The sequence below is a fragment of the Dipodomys ordii genome, unplaced genomic scaffold (assembly GCF_000151885.1).
Source record: "Dipodomys ordii isolate 6190 unplaced genomic scaffold, Dord_2.0 Scaffold65, whole genome shotgun sequence".
NCBI lineage: Eukaryota > Metazoa > Chordata > Mammalia > Rodentia > Heteromyidae > Dipodomys > Dipodomys ordii.
In genome coordinates, this window is record NW_012267281.1 from 7,124,515 (window position 1) to 7,146,558 (window position 22,044).

General features: G+C 43.1%; 1 long non-coding RNA gene across 1 annotated transcript; it reads right to left on the reverse strand.

The window, feature by feature from the left end:
* Nucleotides 1–4,444: 4,444 nt before the first annotated feature.
* LOC105990555 lies at nt 4,445–21,052 on the reverse strand. Its single transcript, XR_001175319.1, has 3 exons — nt 20,854–21,052; nt 11,247–11,361; nt 4,445–4,701 (listed from the first exon to the last, which is right to left on the reverse strand). It is a non-coding gene; the product is annotated as an uncharacterized LOC105990555 (long non-coding RNA).
* Between the last annotated feature and the right edge of the window lie 992 nt (nt 21,053–22,044).

Genomic DNA, 22,044 nt, shown 5'->3' on the forward strand with positions numbered 1-22,044 from the left:
TTCCTTCCCTCCATATACTTGGGGTATACTGGGAGAGCTAGGATAGACAGAAAAGTAAGTGAAGTTGAAGATAGAGAGAGGGACATAGGATGTTTCCTGGTCTTGGGGTGGGCCTTAGTTGGGATCTGAAATGGCCCCCAAAGGTCCATGTGTTAAGGGCTTCCTCCCTAGGCTGTGCTATTCCCTAGGCTGTGGTGCTAGTGGGAAGTGGTAGAGCCTTTAAGAGGTGGGGCCTAGTGTGAGGTTTAGGTTTTTGACTGTCCTCCAAGGGGATTGTGGGATCCTGGGCTGTTCCTCTTTCTCTGCCTGGCAGCCAGAGCCTGCAGTGAGCAGCTTTGCTCTACCGGGTGCTTCCTATCCTTGTGAATGAAAGTGTAGAGTAACCAAAGCTCTCAGGATTTGTCCCACAGGCAAGGGGCTGACCACAATCACAAAGAGCTTCCTCACCAAAAGCAATGGGATTGGCCAGCCATGGACTGGAGCCCTCCAAGCTGTGAGTGGAGACAGCACGTTTTCCTTTTCCTTTCCCATCCCTTCATTCAGGTTATTTGTTGTAAATGTAAACTAACAGGTCACCCACCTTCATCTAGTTAGGAAGCAGCCCGTGGCCATACATCTTCAGGGTTGAATTTGTGTTCCGGCTGTAGTATTATTTGAATTTGGAGGTCAAAGAGATTGTGATGAGATTATTTTTCTCTGAAGATGAATGTTCTTTTTCTGTGCAGGTGAGGTACCATTATACCTTTATCCCAGATTGGTGACAGGCCTAGCCTTTGCTTTTTCAGCTGGCCAAGGACAGTCACAGACTTGGGATCTAGGTTGTTGTCTCCCTACAGATGGCAGATTTAATCTCATCATTGTAATTGGTCCTGATAGCTTGCATCAGCTTAGCCAAAGCTCAGCTGGCTCCCAAGCCAGCCTTGTCAGCTGAGTTAAAGTGTGTGAAGGAGATGGTAGCAGGGGGCTTTCTTCTGATGAGGTACCCTGTCTGGATGCTCTCTTGGTAGTGAATTAGGGAACATGATGCCCAGGGCAAGTGGGAAGGCCGTCCTCCTGTTCTGTAGCCTCTACAGCTGAGACATCACTCGCAGGTGACCCTTCTTGTTCTCTGCCAAGATGGTGATGGTATTAACACTTGCTCCAAGGACAGGTGTTCTCAGAAGGACATCATCCCCTTTCTGGTCACCTTTCTTCTTTTCTTCCTCTGTGTCTGGCTCAATGTAGGGGCCGGCTTAAGCAGTGAAATAATTCTTTGACAGCCCAAGGCCTGGACAAGCTGTGACTCTCCAGGGACACTTCCAGTGACTTATGGGAAGATTCTTTGTCACAGCTGGTGGTTACTGAATCTCCATTTTGCTGGCTTATCTGGAAATGATAATGATTTGATTTTGATCTGAATATTTAAGAACTGTTTGATGCCATTTTCAATTTTGCTCAAAATAATACATGTCACTGCTTAAAATCAACAGGCCTCTGCTAGGCTTCCTGCTGTCTATGTTTAGAGATTTCTGAACACAGGGCTTTGGCCTTGATAGGCAGGTGCTCTGCCACTTAGCCGTGTCTAGCTCCGTATTGCCTCTTGTGTCCCTGAGGGCTTACATTATAGAGAGATTCCTGGTTAGGAGGCCATATATGCTTAAATACCTGGAGAGGATTTTTTTTTTCCTGGAGGGACACCTTTTTTTCTTTTTTGGGTTGTGGGGCTTGAACTCAGGGCCTGAGTGCTGTCCCTGAGCTTTTTCACTCAAGGCTAGTTCTCTACCACTTTGAGCCACAGTTCCACTTCTGGTTTTTCTGGTGGTTAATTGGAGATAAGAGTCTCACACACTTTCCTGCCCAGGCTGGCTTCAAATTGGGACCTTCAGATCTTAGCCTCCTGGGTAACTAGGATTATATACATGAGTCACCAGCACCCAGATTGGAGGGGGGCTTTCTTAAACTCTTTTCTTCCCCTCTCTGAGTACGAGGAGGGTGAATTCTAAAGGGGATTCTTGGATAGTTTTGAGTTGACCCTGAAGGGTTAAGTACTGATTATAGTAGGTTCTTGCAAGCAAGACTCTGACCACAGCCACAAAACCATCTAAACTGCACAGATAAACTCAAGTTTGCAGTTTGATATGCATCTTTTGCTGTGGTTTGAATGTGTATATTCCTTACCTCCCTGCCACTTAAATTTTTTAAAATTATATTTTCTATAATCTTTAAGTCATTGTAGAAAGGAGTTTTCATTCAACAAAGCAGTCTATAAGAACAGTGCATCTTGATTGATGCCACCCATTTCGTCATTCTCCCCTATTCCTTCCAACTCATTCTTTCCCTTCAATGTTCTTAGTTTCATAGGATACCATTGAATATTATGACTGCATTCTCTACCCTTTCTCAATTCATTTATCTACTGTCCCTCTCCTTGATCCCCACACCTTTAAAGTATGTTTCCTCATATTCATTTTTTTGGAATGTGAGTTCATTTTTCTAAGGAGTTATACCATTTGAATTCTTCTCTGCATATGCCATACTTAGGTTAATGTGGACTTGTAAACAACCTCATATATGTTTACTTGTGCATTTATAAATTAGTTCTAGCCTCCACATATGAGAGAGAATATATGTCTTTTGTCTCTCTGTGCTTGACTTGCTTAACATAATTTTTCTAGATCCATCCATTTTTTTGTTAAAAATGTAATATCATTTTTTCTAATGATGAGTAAAATTCCATTGTTTATATATATATATATTTTCTTGACTCAGTCATCCATTGAGGGGTATCTAGGCTTATTGTATATCTGGGCTATGGTGAATAGTGCAGCAATATACATGATTGTGTTGGTAGCTTTACTGTATCTTGAGTTGCAATCTTTTGGATAAATGGCCAAGAGGGAAATTGCTGGATCATAAGGAAGTTCTATGTTCAGTTTTTTTTTTTTAATTTTATTTTTTTTGGATCCAGTCATGAGGCCTGAACTCTGGGCCTGGGCTCTGTCCCTCTGCTCTTCAGCTCAAGGCTAGTGCTCTACCACTTGAGCCACAGCGCCACTTCCGGCTTTTTTCTTCTTGCTTATGTGGTGCTGAGGAATCGAATCCAGGGCCTCATGCATGTAAGACAAGCGCTCTACCGCTGAGCCACCTTCCCAGCCCTATGTTCAGTTTTTTTGAGGAATCTTCACACTGCTTTTCAGAGAGCACGAACAAGTTTACATCCTACCAACAATGTATTAGGGTTCATTTCCTCCTGCATGTGTGCCAGCCTCTATTGTTTGTATGCTTGATGATGGCCATTCTAACTGGGCTGAGATGGAATTTCAGTGTTGTTTCGATTTGCAGTTTCTTTATGGACAGAAATATTGAGCATTTCTTCAGGTGTCTACTGACCATTTTTACTTCTTCTTCTGAGAAGAGGGACAAAAAGAGGCAAATTTGTTAATTCTTTAGGGTTTGGTTTCATAATGTTGAAATCCTAACCTGAAAGGTGATTTTGGAGGCAAGGCCTCTGAGAGATGATCATGTTATGGAAGTGGATCTCCCAGGAATGACCTTATAAAGCAGATCTCAGGTTCCAAAGGTACACATCAAACTCCAAATTGCAACATAGGTTTTAGGTGATACTTCAGCACAAGTGAGCTGAACCTAGCAGAGCACATTTTCACTCTCACTTTTGGAACTTGGAAAAGTCCACATTGAGCATGGAACTGAGATATCTTCCTATGTGTGAGGCAGGCCACTCCTCAGAACTGCTTGATGGCCTGAAGAGGCTGAAAGGCTCAGTCTACTAGACCTACAAGGAGGGAAGTCAGCCCATCACCCTCTTGATAAACGACTGTAACATTCCTGCCTCACGGGGGCAGGGAGCTAGCAGTGAGACAGTATTCGAGCATACTTTCCAGTTATGAAGCACAGTGCAAGCGTGCATTGTGATTTAGATGACGGTCTTCAGCAACCATCTGTCACGACATTCTGCTTCCTTGGAAAGATGTCCCTGGCTTCGTTGTATGTTGTAACATCTTGATTTTCTTAGTTGAGTGAAGTAGTGGGTAGACGTGAAATTCTGGAATCAGATTGCCTTCATTGGAATGTGGTAACTGCGTGTGCCCAGGCAAGTTACTATGATTGTCTTTTGAGGCCCCTCAGTATCTGGGGGGAGGGGTGGTTTGTAGGCTCTGGGATCTCTGTAGGTGCCAAAATCTGCAGATGCTCAAGGCCCTGAGTTAAAACGGTGTGGGATTTGCACAGAACCTATCCATATTCTCCTGTATACTTTAAATCATCACCTGATTACTTACAATGCTCAGTGCAATGGAAATCATTATTATCCTATGTTGTACAAGGAACAAAGACAAGAAAAAAGTTCTTTTCATGCCCATTACAAGTACAGTTTTCTTTCCTTTTTTGTATTTGTGCTACTGGTGATTGATTTCAGGACCTCATACTTTCTGGGCAAGCACTCTACCACATGAGCCATATGCCTGATCTTTTATGTTTACTTAATTTATTCTTCAGATAGGATTGTGTACCAACTTCAGACTATGGTCCTCCTGCCTCTGTTTCCTGCTAGCTGGGGTTACTCATGTGTACCACCATGACTCACTTGTTTGAGACAGGGTCTTGTTAACATTTTTATTTTTTGGCCTGGGGTAGCCTTGAACTGTAGTTTTTCTCCCCTTTGCTGAGGATTGCATCAGTTTTGTTTTCAATCCTTAGTTGAATCTGAAGATGCAGAAACAGAGATGGCAGGGTTACTGTACTTTGAGCATTTTATCTGTAAAGTGGAACTAAGGTCTGAGTCCTTGTGGCTGCTTGAAACCCTAATTTTCATTTATTTTTCTAGTATTATAAGATCACTTATTTGCAGGGAGAAGTGTGTGTGTGTGTGTGTGTGTGTGTGTGTGTGTGTGTGTGTGTTGGTTCTGGGGCTTGAACTAGGGGGACTTGTATTCTCACATGGCTCTTTTGCTTAAGGCTGGCACTTACTACTTGACTCATACCTCCACTTCCAAAGTTTTGCTGATTAATTGGAGATAAGAATGTCACATATTTCCCTGCCCAGACTGGCTTTGAACCGCAATCCTCAGATCTTAGTCTCCTGAGTAGATAGGAATAGAGGAATGAGCCAACAGCGCCCAGCATTAATGAACTTCTGTGGTGTCGTGACCTTAAATGGAGATTTCCAGAATCATAAACACATTCCATTCTTCATTGGCTCAGGATTGGCCTTTTACCTCATTCAAGAGTCAGTCTTCAGGGTACTCTTTGCATATGTGGGAATTCTCTGATTTGGCATGGCTTAGTTTTCTAACCACTTCCCACCTGCATACCCAGGGAAATACTTGCCATTCCCCAGATGTTCCGTTCACTCCCTGCCTTGTTTTGTACATAATGTTCCTTGGAGTCCCTTTTGTATGGCTCACTGCCACATGTCCTTCAGGCCCTGGGTTCCAGTGTGTCAGCTCTGCTACCCGGTCTTGCTGGAGAGCAGAGCTCTTTCTCCTTGTTTGTGCTCTTAGGGAGCATCCAGTGGCATACTTAATTGTTGGTTCTTTTCTAACGATGAGTTCCTCCCCACTATGAGCTCTTTGAGAATAGAAATGTAAACTCTTCACATCAGTATTTCTAGGACTTACAAGAACCTGTGATATAAAGCAATCCATAAATATTTGCAGAATAAGTAAGGAATGAATGAATTCTTTCTGACATGGAAGGAGAAAATATTTTGCAGGTATTATTTGATAGTGATGGGCTGTCCTGATGTTAAACTCTGTTAATTAGAAATGAAACCATGGGGCTCGGAAGATGGCTCAGTGGTAGAGTTCTTGCCTTGCATGCATGAGGCCCTGGGTTCAATTCCTCAGCACCACATAAGCAAAAAGAAAAAAAGTCAGAAGTGGTGCTGTGGCTCAAGTGGTCGAGCACTAGCCTTGAGCTGAAGAGCTGAGAGACAGTGCCCAGACCCAGAGTTCAGGCCCATGACTGGACCCCCCCCCCCAAAAAAAAAGAAAAAAAGAAATGAAGCCATGGGCTTGAATAAATTACTTTTGAGATTCAGTTGCTTTAAAATCTATTTCAAGGGCTGGGAATGTGGCTCAGTGGTAGAGCACTTGCCTTGCATGCATGAGGCCCTGGGTTTGATTCCTCAGCACCACATAAGCAAAGAGAAAAAAGCCGGAAGTGGCACTATGGCTCAAGTGGTAGAGCGCTAGCCTTGAGCTGAAAAGCTGAGGGATAGCGCCTAGGCCCAGAGTTCAGGCCCCACAACCAGACCCAAAAACAAACAAACAAACAAACAAACAAATAAAATATATTTCAAGAGCTGGGAATGTGACTTAGTCGTAGAGTGCTTGCCTAGCATGCATGAAGCCCTAGGTACCATATAAACAGAAAGAGCTGGAAGTGGCACTGTGGCTCAAGTGGTAGAGTGCTAGCTTTGAGCAAGAGAAGCTCAGGGACAGTGCCCAGGCCATGAGTTCAAGCCCTAGGACTGGCAAAAACCCAAAACCAAAACCTTATTTCAAAGCTGAGATTCTTAGCTCCAATTAAGCAGCAAAAATCTGAAAGTAGAGGTGTGGGAGGTGGTAGAGCTCCAGCCTTTAGTGAAAAAGGTAATTCCCTCTATGAGTAAGGACTTATTTTCTCTGTCCATGAAAGAATTAAAAGGCAGGAAAGTGTTTAAGATAAATAAAATAACTTCATTTGAAAGTTAACGGTGAAAGGAGAGACCCTCTCATCTGAGAGTGGCCCCCAAAAGAGGAGTTCAATGGAATCCTTTTCAGGGGTGGTACTATAGTAAGGGCTCCTCCCACATCTCCTCCTTTGGGCTTTGCTGATTGCTTGATGGCTCATGCTTGAGCCAACATGGCTCTTTTTATTGATTGATTGCACACTAGGACATTATGGGAAGAAACATTTGAGCAGGAGCCCCGGACACTGTGGGAGCAAAAGTCTCCATGATTGGCCACATGTTATCTGCCACGTGTTACGCCTTCCTTTGTTTATCTCTATCTACTTAACAGTTCTCCTTTCTTTCCCTTGAAGTGAGACCATGAGGCCCTGAGTTCAAGCCCCAGATTTGGGTCACAAATAAGTAAACAAACAGCAATAACAACAAAAGAGATTTTAGTAAGTCCTCTGTACTTGAATTTCTAGATCTTTTGGAATTTAAAAGCTCCTTATCAAGCTGAGCACTGGTGGCTCACGCCTGTAATCCTAGCAACTCAGGAGGCTGAGATCTGAGGATCGGGGTTCAAAGCCAGGTTCAAAGCCAGCCTGGGAAGGAAAGTTCATGAGACTCTTATCTCCAATAAACCACTAGAAAACGGGAAGTGGTGCTGTGGCTCAAGTGGTAGAGCGCTCTCCCTGAGCTGAAGAACTCAGGGACAGCACCCAAGCCCAGCGTTCAAGCCCCAGTACCGACAAAAAAATAAAAAAAATCTTATCACCCTTTGTTTATGAAGCAGTTTAGAAACAAAGATAATGCCAATCTGGTTGAGTTATGATAGGAACCTACTAATTACTTGCTTCCATGTCTGAACTTCAGAAAAATCAAGTGTTTTATTAACATTTGAAAAAGACATTTCAGATACCTAGGCCCTGGAGGCTCACGCCTGTAATCCTTTTTTTTTTTTTGGGTCCGGTTGTGGGGCCTGAACTCTGGGTCTGGGCGCTGTCCCTCAGCTCTTCAGCTCAAGGCTAACGCTCTACCACTTGAGCCATAGCGCCACTTCCGGCTTTTTTCTTTTTGCTTATGTGGTGCTGAGGAATCAAACCCAGGGCCTCAGCATGCAAGGCAAGCCCTCTACCACTGAGCCGCCTTCCCAGCCCGCCTGTAATCCTATCTACTCAGGAGGCTGAAATATGAGGATCATGGTTCAAAGCCAGCCTGGGCAGGAAAATCCGTGAAACTCCTATCTCCAATAAAACTGGAAGTGGTGCTGTGGCTCAAGCTCACCTTGAGCTGAAGAGCTCAAGGACAGTGCCCAGGCCCAGAGTTCAAGCTCCATGACTGACAAAAAGAAAAAAAAAAGACATTTTAGAAACTGATGAATCAAAGTTGCCAGCACCCTCATTAAAAAGACTAAAATTTCCACATCTAAGGGAAAACTTATATCCTTTGTCTCCATGGGCCTGAGTTACTTCACTTCACAACATAATTATTCTCAGGTCTTTCAATTTCTTTACAAGTGATACAATAGCATTCTTTCTAATAGATGGGTAAAATTCGTGTGTGTGTGTGTGTGTGTGTGTGTGTGTGTGTGTGTATCACATTTTCTTGATCCATTTGCCCATTGAGGGGCATCTGGGCTGATTCCATACCTTAGCTATGGTGAATAGAGCTGTAATGAAAATGGTCATGCTAGAGGCTTTCCTGTATCCTGTTTTATTTTTTGAGGAACATCCACACTGCTTTGTAGAAGCTAGATTTAGCTTATAAACTTATAATACGTTGGGTGATGTGCAAGTATATGCAAAAATATTAACCTAAATAAAATAGGTTCCAGAGAGAACTCACACAGTGTAATTCCTTAGAAAAGCAAAGAGAAAGTTCAGCAAAATACCAGGAAGAGATACTAGAAAATGTGGGTGGGTCAAGGAACAAAGGAAAGGGAGAAGAGGAGGAGAATACAGTCAGGCATCCAAAATACTGGGCTGGGAATGTGGCTTAGTGGTCGAGTGCTTCTCTAGCATGCATGAAGTCATCGGTTCAATTCCTCAGTAACCACATAAACAGAAAAAGCTAGAAGTGGCACTGTGGCTCAAGTGGTAGAGTGCTAGCTTTGAGCAAAAGAAGCTCAGAGACAGTATCCAGGCCCTGAGTTCAAGCCCCATGACTGGCCAAAAAAAAAAAAAAAAAAAGAATCCAAAATATATCCTACAAAATTAGGAAGGGAAACGGTAGATAAGGGAGGGATGGGTGAAAATGTTGAAAGTGGTGACATTGATCAAGATATATAGTATTCATAAGCTGCTTTGTTAAATGGCAACTGCTTTGTATAACTACTTAAAGATAATTTAAAGAAGAAAAAAAAGAAGAGTAAAGTTGCCTGTTTCCAGTGGCTCAAGCCTGTAATCCTCCCTACTCTGGAGGCTGAGATCTAAGGATTAAGTTCAAAGCCAGGCCAGACAGAAAAACCCTTGAGTCTCATATCCAAACTACCAAAAAAGAAAAAAAAAGAAAAGAAAAAGCTAGATGTAGAGCTGTGGCTCAAGTGGTAGAATGCTATCCTTGAACACAATAACTCAGGGATAATACCTAGACCCAGAGTTTGAGCCCCAAGACTGACATACCACACTTACACCCCGCTCCCACAAAGTTCACACTGACATTTGTCTATATGTTCTCTCATCATTAATGAGAGACAGATATTGAAGCTAGGTTGTCTTTGTTTGTTTTTCAGCTTTTTTTTTTGTCGGTTGTGGGGCTTGAACTCTGGGTCTGAACGCTGTCCCTCAGCTCTTCAGCTCAAGGCTAGAGCTCTACCACTTAAGCCACAGCACCACTTCCGCTTTTTTCTGCTTATGTGGTGCTGAGGAATTGAACCCAGGGCCTCATGCATGCAAGGCAAGCGCTCTACCACTGAGCCACCTTCTCTATCTCCCTGAATCATTTGCCTTTTTTTTTTTTGTCAGTTGTGAGGCTTGAACTCGGCCTGGGTGCTGTCCCTCAGCTGTTCAGCTCAAGGCAAGCACTCTACCACTTGAGCCACAGCGCCACTTCCTGAGGTGTTTTTTTTTTTTTTTTGCCTTCACTTCTAGACCAGAACCAGGTATCATCAGTAAAACTGTCTAATTGAATTTGCAAAGTGACTTTATATGAGGAGGAATTTTTGAGTTAACTCTCTCCCCAAAGAGCATTCTTCATTCAGAAAAAAACAAGAAGTTCGGGTATCTGTTCTTCCTTTATTATTGTGGTAGAGAGAGAAGCAAAGGAATTGGTCTGTATTCTTTTCATTGCTGTTGTTTTGATACTGGGGCTTGAACTCAGGGCCTGGGTGCTGTCTGAGTTTTATGGACCAAGTAAGAATGTCCAGTTTGAGCAGTGAGTGGCTGAGGACCATGCATCTATTCACTGACCTGTGACCTCTCATGCTACCCCTGGGTTCTGTGATTCAGTGTGGGGCCTCCCTGGCCTGGGAGGTAGAGAAGGGAGGGAACTGTAGCCCCCTCTACCCTGAGCCATCTAGTCCCCATGCAGGAGAGGGGTGGATACAGCCCTGCTTTCCTCTGGAGGAAGCCGCACCCCGTGTTGTGAAGTGAGTCGCAGTGTGCACGTGTCTCTGTCTGCAGCTGTGCATGCAGGTGTGTGTGTGTGTCTGTGGGCTGGGCAGAAGTGCGGGCATGCGAGGGGAAGGCTTGGAGAGTCACAGGACAAAACACCTTGGTCCCCTGTGACCTGTTGGAGTGCTTGGAGTTTTGAGGACATTTTTGAGGACGCTTTGAAAGCTAGCTCAGGCCAGCCAGGGAGTGGAGGTAGGTCAGGCTGCTTTGTACTCACAGAGGAGCTGAAACAGTTCTTGGCTGGCGTAGCAGTGACGCAGATAGCCTTGGAGAGCAGATGCAGCTATTTTTTTCTTTCTTTCTCTAGTTGTTCTTAGACTTGGGAGGTGGGTTTTCTAAAAGAAATAGTGTGTCGGCCAGTTGCTCTCAGAGAGAGAGAGAGAGAGCGAGAGCGAGAGCCACCAAGGTGTTGTTTAGTGGTAACATATGTGTTGGCAGCTCTCCCTGTGAGAGCAGGCATAAAATTCAACTTGGTAAAACTCTTCTCCCATTCTGTGGGCTGTGTAGCTTGTGAGTCAGGGCCTTTGCCATGCAGAGACCAGGAGTGGGTTATTGCCGGTGGGGCCCCGAGAGGAGACAGGTAGAAGGCTGAGGAGGGGAGGAGAGGAGAAGGCAGGCAGGAATTCGCTGTACGTATCACAGAATTAAGAAAAATAAGGGAGGGGATGGGTCAAAGGGGGTTGAAGAGGTTGACACGGATCAAACTGCATTGTTCAATGGCAAAAATTCAATGCATAACCTAAAATTCAGTAAAGTGAGGGAAGGCGGGGTTGGGAAGGGTGGTCAAGATGCACTGTATTCATAAACTGCTTAAAAATATTAAAAAAATTGAATTTGGACCTGCTGGGAAAAAGTTCTGTTAGACCAGTTTGCCCTATGCTGTGTTCTATCTTATCTGACACATCACATAAGCTGTTTATGGGGCTGATGTGACCAGAGGGCCCATTGTCCCCTCTCCCCACCCATCCCTACCTCCTCCTCACCACCACTGCCAGGGCTGAGCCCCCACCTTCCAGTTTGTAGGGGGAGTTAGCCTCAGGGAGTCACGGAGAATGGGAGGGAGGAAAGATGGAGGCCATCCTGGTCTATTTTCTGTCACTGTAACAAAATACCAAAGACTGGATAATCTATAATGAAAAACTAACTCCCTGCAGTCTGTGAGACTGGGAAGATCAAGATGGAGAGGCTCACATCTGGCCTACGCCTTTGTGTTTCTTCATCGTATGGTGCCAGCTGAAGGCCCAGGAGCTTCCCTTAAGTGCTTTGAGCTTCCTCTTCAGAGCTTCCTGTTTCCTGCTGGCCCTAGACCACAGTCTCCAGTGACTTCCCTCTGGGTGTTACCTGGGGGTGTTTCAGTTTGTACCTCTAGCCTCCCATCGTGAGAACCCCATTTCCCAGCTCCACTTCCCTGCCCTGTCTGGGTGCCATCCTCTTTCAGTTCCCCCTGGGTCTTCACAACTGACCCTGGATTTCTTGGTCCCCTTTCTTCTCATCTCTTTTCATTCCCCAGCTTTAAGGTACACAAGAGAGCAAAGTCTCACCAGGCATTTCTCTGAGTGCCCGTCAGGTGCTTTACCCTGTTGGTCACTTGAATATTTGAGTATATTTTTTGTCTTCCATGTGTTCAAAACTCCTAGTGTGGGATGAATGATCTCTTTGATGTTTTACAGTAAGATATGCACTACTGTCTCCATTCTATAGAGCAGAGTTCTATGTGGCTTAGAGAAATGAGAGAAATACTGTGTCTGAGGCAGAGCCAGAATGGAAGCCTGCTTTCCTGTCCCCCAAGTCAGAGCTTCTCCTTCTGCAGGAACAGTGGCTTGTTTTGCATCATTGAACTTAAGTTGAACCTAGAAGAAGCTTCATGTATTCTAAAAACAGCTAGTGTGACTTCAGGGTTTTAAAGTGTAGTAGAACATTTTTTTTTTTTTTTTTGCTAACTCATTCATCAGAGACATTTGCCTGCCTCTGACTTTGAGCCTCTGTTTGCTCTGTAATTCATTGTGATTCTAAAAATTACCCCTGGCTCCCTACAGGCCTCAATTTTAGACTCCTGGTGTCTTGACAATACAAGATTAAAACTAGAGCAGTGGGAATGTTTTTCTAGAAGAAAAAAGAATTTCTGCTGCTCTAGTTTTAATCTTGTGGGTTTTTTTTTTAATATCAGAAATTAGACATAGGGAACTCTTGCTTATCTTTTCTTCCCTACAAAATAATGATGTGGCTAAACCTTTGCTGGGGCTACAATAAGCTGAGGTCATCAAGCCAATTCATCATTGTTATCCAATAACTGTGACCTGTGAGAGAAACAAAGAAGAGATATTTGATCACCACCTGGCTGAAGCCTGAACTGTAGAATTCAGCAGATCTAGATGCAAGACCTAACTGCATGCCCTTTGGTGCTATCATTCTTAGAGCCTCAGTTTCCATCTCCTGGAACATGGGTATGATTGAGAGTCGCATGTGATTTGTGAAGACTTAACAGCGCTTAGAGATTCAGCCCCATGATTGTCTCCCCCCCCCCATCACTTCTGACAGAGACCACAAATGATCTTGGGGACAATTGCTTGTGAGGATGGGGGTGGAGTCAGGAATCTCTCAGTTGGCCTCCTACCCAATCTGCTTCCCTCCAGAAAGCAGAGACTTCACCCCCAAAGGCTTGTGGTTCAGATCATTCTTCAGGGAGGTGCTGCAGAAGTCTAAGGTGGGGAAAGGTGAGAAAGACCCTGGAATAAAATCACCACCATGGTGGGATGCGCTGTGGCCTAGGAGGGTGGCGGGAGCCACCCTTGGTCTTGAACACATTCATGCATAAAGAAATCAGCATCCAGGTGACCCTTGATCCTTGAGGGGGCAGTTCTGCTCCATGTGTTCCCATCAACCGTACCCAAAACACACTCCGGGATAGAAGCTCAGAGGCCTAGGTTGAAAAAGGGCCTTAGAATAGTTTTGGGGGAACATTGTTTCTGTGTTAGGAAGCTGATGGGAGAGGGAGTCCCTGGAGTCCCTTTTCTTGAAGGTGATGGCTAGAAGATCAAGGGTGGGAATGTTTCATTGCTGGGCAGAGGTTGGATATCTTGCAGGTCACAATATGTTGGGCTGATAGCATAATTGGGGAATGATAGGGAATGCAAGTTGCCAGCTACATATAGAAAGTATTAAGCACAATGTCTGACATATATATAATATAATATACTATAATATATAGTATATAATATATAATATATATAATATAATATATAATATAATAACATATTATATATTTATATGCATTATATATAAATATAAATATATATGTAATCAGGAAGTGGTTGCCAGGCACTGGTGGCTCATGCTTGTAATCCTAGGTACTCAGGAGGCTGAGATCTGAGGATCACAAAGCCAGCCCAGCCCCCCCCCCAAATGTGTGTGAGACTCTAGTATCTAGTTTACCAGCAAAAAGCCAAAAGTGAAGGTGTAGCTCAAGTGGTAGAGTGTTAGTCTTGAGCAAGCAAAGAAGCCAAGTGAGAGCAAGAGGTACTGAGTTCAAGCCCAGATATAGGCACACACACACACAAGATAGATAGCTCAGCACATAGCTGCGTTACTAAGAATGATTTTGATGAGGATCCTTTCAGGATGAAGGAATAAAGGAAACCATCCCACCACCATCCATCATCACCTTTGCCAAGTGTCAGGCATCTGCTGGCTGCTGGCCAGGGCAGGTGGGGAATGATGTACAGAAGCAAGCCAGTGGTTGTTCTGTGCTTTAGTCTCTGGTGGTTGTGGTCTGTTTTACTGTCCAGAAGCCTGGCTGAGAGCAGTTAGGCATTGCTCAGCTCTTCCCTGCTGGAAGACCCCAACGAGAAAGTGATAGTCAAAGAGCCCTTTGACGGGCTGGGAAGGTGGCTCAGTGGTAGAGCGCTTGCCTTGCATGCATGAGGCCCTGGGTTCAATTCCTCAACACCACATAAGCAGAAAAAGCCTGAAGTGGTGCTTTGGCTCAAGTGGTAGAGCACTAGCCTTGAGCTGAAGAGCTGAGGGACAGTGCCCAGGCCCAGAGTTCAGGCCCCACAACCAACAAAACAAAACAAAACAAAAACCCAAACAACAACAAAAAAGAGCCCTTTGATGGCTTTCCTGCCTGTCAGCCTAGGATAGAAAGTAGGCTGGAGCCCAGGGAACATCACCCAGTATAACTTGCCTCTGATTTGAAGGACAGCAAACTTGGATCACTGGCCTTGGGTCACAAGGTTAAGGCCAACACAGAAATCCAAGTTCTCCAATCCCAGTTCAGCCCTCTTCCCCATCCCTTTCCATCACTGAAGTGTGGGCACTACTCTGGATAGAGAAATGCTGATGTCACTCTTGTTTTGGATCTAGATTTAAAGGTGAACGGGCTCAGTTTCCTCCTGCCCTAGAGCCAACCCAAGCCCTCTGTTGCAGGGAGCACAGATGACTTTGCAAATCTGAAGAGAAAGCACTGCTATTTAAGGAACCAGGGGAGCCAGGAGCAATTTGACCTTGTGGTACACACTCACAGGTCAAACGCTTTCTCAGCAGGAAGAGCATCAGCCAAACAATGTAAGGAAGTACCCGGTTTATGGGTACTAATTCTGGCCCAGGAAATATCAAGGAAGATTCTGGTCTGAAAACAGCAGCTGGAGAGAACCTCTTGGATCCCTGGTGACATGTGTGCTATATTCGGCCTGCTTCCCAAAGATTCTACCCTTGGCCTACTTCTCAGAGGATGTTTGGCTTAAAAGGATCTCTGATAAACACATGCCCATCCAGAGGGTGGATGAAAAGTATTGCTTCATGCTCTGCCATGCTATGGAAGGAATGAATGGCTGGCAGAGCTTGAAGTCATCTCTGTCTGGAAGTAGGTTAAGTGGGTGGCGTTGGTTTCTTTGAGTTAGTTGGGAACTGTAGACAAATAGGCTTTGCTCTGTAGGGAAGGCCATTTACTTGTTGATTGATTTGGGGCCTAAAAGCCACCTCACAAAGAAAGCACAGGAACTGGGGTGTTGGGAAGTCCAAGGCATCTTGGGTATTCCCTTACTGCAGGTGGGCTGTATCTAGCTTATTCAGTCAGCTTCTTCCAACTTTCCAACTAACCTAGTTAGACACAGCACGCCTTGTTTCCAAAGTTGCCATCTTTACTATACTATAGTACCAGTTACCTGTGTGAATTTGTGAATGTCTGGTCTATGTTTGAAAAGTGCCTTCCTCGTTCAGGGTTGACTGGGCTAGGTGGACATAAACTCTGTCTGTTTTTCTTTTGTGATGCTTGGGCAGCCGTGGTAACCTAGGGGATGAAGGATTTGTTCTGATCATCTCTTTCTCTCTTTGCTAGAATAGTAGCTCAACCCCCTCCCCCTTTTCTCTAGTCAGCAAAGTCAGCACTATTCACCCGCGGTGGAGTATGACTCTAAGAGGACTGTGCTGGCCAGGGACCTTGTTTTAATCCAGAACACAGTGTGATTTCCTAAATTGTACAGGACCACAGCTCAGTACTGCAGCAAACCATTTAAGTTTAAATGGAGGTGGCCACCTACCTGTTCTTTGTAGGAAGCCATTGGCATTATTTAAGTAGGTCTCTCAGATAGAGTCACTTATAGGTCATTCCACAGGCAAGTCTCCAACTATAGCTTTATTCCAGTGCCTCAGTTCTACTCAGGATCTAACCCATAATAAATTCACACAGTGCAACACGAACAATGTCTCCTATTTGCAGCAAGAATGATCAGTTAGATAAGCATAAACCTTTCCTACAATCCAGCCATACCATTCTTAGGCATCTGCCCTGAACATCATGAGCTAGGATGATAAGGACCCCTGCACAGCCATGTTCATTGCTACACTATTCACAATAGCCATGGTATGGAAACAGCCCAGATGCCCCACAATAGATGAATGGAACCAAAAAATGTGGTATATATACAATGGAATTTTACAGTCATTAGAAAGAATAAAATAATGTCATTTGCAGGAAAATGGATAGAACTAGAACAAATCATGTTAAGTGAGGTAAGCTAAGATCAGAGAGACAAATGGCACATGTTCTCTCTGATATGTAGATGTTAGACCTAAAATGCACTGAGATATGACAAATTACACAGGATTCTAGATATCAAATACAGTGAGACCAGAAGAGGATACTCTTAGGAGAGAATCACAAAGGTGTAATGCCTAAGCACCTCTTTGTAGTTATATAAAATAATGCACTTACTAAAATGAGCTCTTCAAAGCCGGGCGCTGGTGGCTCACGCCTGTAATCCTAGCTACTCAGGAGGCTGAGATCTGAGGATCGCGGTTCAAAGCCAGCCCGGGCAGGAGAGACCATGAGACTCCTATCTCCAATAAACCACGGAAGTGGCGCTGTAGCTCAAGTGGTAGAGCGCTCGCCTTGAGCTGAAGAGCTGAGGGACAGCGCCCAGGCCCAGAGTTCAAGCCATACGACCGACCAAAAATAAAAAATAAAAATAAAAAAAATAAATAAAATGAGCTCTTCAGATATGGAAACAAAAGACTTTTTTTTTCTTTTTTAGTTTTTTGAGGATTCTGTCTTCTTTACCTTATATACAGTGTATTTATATGTACATCTTCAGAAAGGGGGGGGGAGGGCACAGAACTGGAAGAAAATGGGTGAAAAATTGCAGCAATGGAGCTCACTGGACACTGATGAAAGTGAACTATCCAACTTGTGGGTGGAGAGGCAAGGGATTGACTGGGAGAGAATGAGGAACAGAAGACATTGTACAAAAGGCAATGTACTCATTACCTGACTCATGTAAATGTAACCTCTCTGTTTATCACCTCTAAAATAACAATAAAGTAAAAATTGAAAGAAGGATCACTGGGTACTGGTGACTCACACCTGCAATCCTAGCTACTCAGTAGGCTGAGATCTGAGGATTGCAGTTCAAAGCTGGCCCAGGCAGGGAAGACTGTGAAACTCTTATCTCCAATTAACTACCAGGAAACCAGAAATGGTGATGTGGCTCAAGTGGTAGAACACTCACCTTGAGCTGAAGAGCTGAGGGACAGTGCTCAGGCCCAGAGTTCAGGCCCCGCGACCGGACCTTCCCCCCACCCCAAAAAAAAAGAAATGGAGAGACTTAGAAAAAGATCATATTAGTGAAATAAGCTAGACCCAAAGACACATAGGTTCCGTGTTTTTCCTCATTTGTAATAATTAGTAATGATGTCTAGTATAGTCCTGGCAGGGGATTACAATAGCTCAATAGTTATATACATATAAAATGATGCTAATCGAAATAAAAAAATAAAGAATATCAGAAAAAAGAGTATCGTTAGGAGTCTCAGAATTTTGATGCAGATTGTGATAGTTGAAGGGAGATATTCTTGTTTATAAAACTCAGGGAAGGGAAAAATGTGACTTAGTCTGGGTTCCTGCTGGGAAATTGATGTATTTTCTCCCTGTCAGTCAGCGAGGTGATCAACATATGAGGAAGAAAGGTTAATTTTGGTTCACAATTTTGGGGAGGTTTCAGCCCATGGCCAGTTGGTCTCATTGCTTTTGGGTCTGTGCTGGAAGCAGGTGGTGGAACAGAATCTCTCACTTCCTAGCTGGAATATGAATGAGAGGAAGAGTTGGAGATCCTACAACCCCTTCCCAGAGGATACCTTGATGACCCCAGACCTCTCACTAGGCTAAACCGGGGGCCAGTCTTCTAATACCAGAGCCCTTGGAGGCCACTGAGGATCCAAATCACAGCATTTTCCTGCTTGATTTAAAAATAATGAAAACAAAAACCAAACCCTTAATGTAATTAACACGGATTTCTTTTTGCTGACTCAATAATTACTCTTCCTTGCTTCCTGACACCTAACGTCTTAAGAAGTTCTGATGAGTAAATATAAATGCACAACTCTGTACTATAATTACATCTATAATTTAAATACCTTTCATCTATCTTTTTAAAGCTAAGACCTTTAAGTAAATGCTTTAATTGCACCTTATAGTCATGCTGTTTCTTTCTCAGAGTCTCCAAATTAGCAATTGTTAAATAGTACAGTGCCAATAGGAGGTTTGATGTTTGCATTTAGCCATCTTGTAATTTCATTAATAAGGTTAGGATTTAGCATTTGATTTTTAATTGTTGGTATATATTAATAGTTTTCCTTTAAAAGCAGATTTCCTGGCTTTAAGTTGCCTCTCTAACTTAACGCACCATTTTATTTTATTTTTCCCCATGCCTTTTCCAAGTCTGATTGTGAGATACTCAAAGACCTGAATCCAAAGTATGAGCTTTCTACTTTATTTTTGAGACAGAGTCTTACTAAGTTGTTCAAATTGGTCTCAAAGTTTCAATTCTCCTGCCTCAGCCTCCTGATGGCTGGGCTTACATGCATGTGTCTCCATGCCTGGCTTGTGAATGAGCATGCTTTGTATCTATCATGGCCCATTCATTTGAGCTGAACTGACATGTTTTCAGTTTCTCCAGTTGAAACTCTTTTTGCAATTGTATAATCTTTTAACTTTGACATTACTTTGTAGTTTTGTGATTATTTCAGAATTTTCATGATAGCAATGCTTGTAAGTTACTAAAAAGAAACTGTAACTATATAAATATACTTAATTTGGCATTTTCCAGTTTTTATTAACCTCTTTTGAATGATATTGCCTAAACTATGTTAACTGCAATTCTGTTATTTTTTTGTTTTAAGTTAAATGGAGGGACTGGGGATGCGGCTCAGTGGTAAGAGCCTGTCTTAGTGTGAAATCTAATCCCCAGAACTTGAAAAAAAATTAAGAAAACTAAAGAAGAGTCAAAACATTCACTAGGTCTGCTTGTACTGTTAGGAGTGGAGACTCTGTGTGCAGATTTTCTGTATCTTATTTTTGGTCTGCATAATCTGTCAGATACTCAAAGATTTAGTAAAACCTCCTATCATGATGATTGAGTGTTCAGTTCCTTCTATTAACAATTCTGTTTTGTGGTTTGTACAATCAAATATTACTGGGGCAATATTATTAAGGCTGTGTAGCTCCAGAATGCTTATAAAATTCAGGGTTACCACTCAGTGTTAACCAGTTAATCCTTAACAATTCAGTTGAATGTAAAGTATATTTCATTTTGTATGGATATATATTATGTATTACAAGCTGGACATTCCTAATTCAAAAATTACAATCCTCTGAAACACCATACTCTTTGAGCATTGATATGCCACAGTGTAAAATTCCACAGCACAAACCCACTTTCCAGCTATGTGCATAGATATGAATTATGAAAGAGTTTCTTGTTTAGATTTGGGCTCCATCTCTAAGATATTCCTTTCTATCAACAAGATACCTTTAGTGTATTTAGTCAGTTTATGTATATTCTTTATTTTATTTTATTTTTTATTTTTTGGGTCCGTTCATGGGTCCTGAACTCTGGGCCTGGGCGCTGTCCCTCAGCTCTTCAGCTCAAGGCTAGCGCTCTACCACTTGAGCCACAGCGCCACTTCCGGCTTTTTTCTTTTTTGCTTATGTGTTAGTGAGGAATCGAACCCAGGGCCTCAGGCATGTAAGGCAAGCGCTCTACCACTGAGCCACCTTCCCAGCCCGTTTATGTATATTCTTATTGCAGATTTCTTTTTCTTTTTTTTTTTTTTTTTGTCGGTCTGGGCCTGGGCGCTGTCCCTCAGCTCTTCAGCTCAAGGCGAGCGCTCTACAACTTGAGCTACAGCGCCACTTCCGGTTTTCTGGTGGTTTATTGGAGATAGGAGTCTCACGGTCTCTCCTGCCCGGGCTGGCTTTGAACCGCGATCCTCAGATCGCAGCCTCCTGAATAGCTAGGATTACAGGCGTGAGCCACCAGCGCCCGGCTCTTATTGCAGATTTCTTATGGGATTTTTATCAACTGTCTTTAAAAATTTTTTTGGTTCTTTTTATTTGCTAGTCTTTAAAATTCTTCTTTTCCTTTCTGCTGACTTAAAAGATACCCAGTTTTGGGGCGGGAATGTAGCTTAGTGGTAGAGCACTTGCCTAGCATGCAAGCATGAAGCTCTGGGTTCAATTCCTCAGTACCACATAAATAGAAAAAGCCAGATTTGGCACTGTGGCTCAAGTGGTAGAGTGCTAGCCTTGAGCAAAAGAAGCTCAGGGACAGTGCCCAAGCCCTGAGTTCTAAGCCCCAGGACTGGCCAAAAAAGGAAAAAAAAAAAAGAAGATATCTATTTTTATTTATGTTGTTCTTTTTGTGTGTGATTATTCTTAAATTTTAACATATATTTTTAAAGTTCAAAGATCAAAGTTGCAAGGTGCTGGTGGCTCAAGCCTAGCAATCCTAGCTAGTCAGAAGGCTGAGATCTAATGATCGCACTATAAAGCCAGCCTGGGCAGTAAAGTCCACAAGAGTCTTATCTCCAGTTAACCACCCCAAAGCCAGAAAGTGAAGCCACTGTGGCTCATATGGTAGAGTGCTATCCTTGAGCACAAAAGCTCAAGAACAGTGGATAGGCCCTGAGTTCAAGTTCCAGGACTGGCATGTGTGTGTGCGTGCACGTGCGCACATACACCCACACCCCCGCCCCCCACCCCCCACCATGGAAATTAGTGATTCTCTTCCTTCTTCTGCACCATCAAGAACTTCTTACCTTTAATCTTTCCCCTTCCATCTTAAACTTAATTTATCTCCGGTGTGAAGCTTGGTTCCTGTATTCGTTTCCCATGTCTCTTGTTAAGCTCTTGTTTTTCCAGCCCACTTCAGCTTTCCTTGGCTTGTGGAAGTGTGACTCCAGCTCTGCCTTCATCCTCATGTGGTCCTCCCCTTGTGTGCATGTCTCTGTGCCCCAGTTTCTTCTTTCAATAAGGAAGCCAGTCACTTTGCATGAGGATCGCCTCATTTTAACTATTACGTCTAGTATGACTTTATGTCCCGATAAGGTTACTTCCTGTTGATCTTTGAGGGTAAGACTTTCACATATGAAAATATGAAAGACACAGTTCACCTCCTAAGAACTCCCTATTTTGACTGTATACACCTAAATCAGTTGCTGTGCTTCAATTTACTTCTTTTTTACCCTTTATTTTGCTCAGCTTTGCTTCTTGTAGCTTACATTGTCATTTTGGCCTCAATTTACTGCTTCCTCAAGGACATCTATCTTGAATTTTCAAAATGTCTTCATTATGTCCTCATTCTTTATGACATTATAGCTGCATCTAGAATCCCAGACTGACACTTTGAAAATATGATTTCTCATAAGTTTCTTTTGTTATTATCGTGAGGTCTGAAATTAGCCTTATGGTTTCATTCTTGATAATCCTCCCTCTGTTTTCTTCCCTTCATTCGTCTTTGCTCATGGCTTTAAATGTGTCTCTATTGTTTGCTATGATTTTAATACTTTGTGTCTAGATTATTTATTTTTTGCTCAAGAGTTTTTCTGGCCTAGAGGCTGTAGAATTATACCTTTTGTCATTTCCAGAAAAAATCTCAGCCTTTACATGCTTGAATGTGTCTATTAACCCCATTTTCTCATTTTTCTCTATGTTACATGTTTCTTTTTCTCTACAAATACTATATATAGTTGTAACTATATATATATAGTTATATATATATATATTACTCTATATGTCTCTCACTATGTAACCTTGAACTTGAGATTCTCTTGCCTTAACTCTCTTAAGTGCTAGAATTATAGGTATGTGTGACCATGTCCAGTTTTAATTTTTATTGAAGCATAAAATGATTTAAGGGCTGGGAAGGTGGCTCAGTGGTAGAGCGCTTGCCTTGCATGCCTGAGGTCCTGGGTTCGATTCCTCAGCACCACATAAGCAAAAAGAAAAAA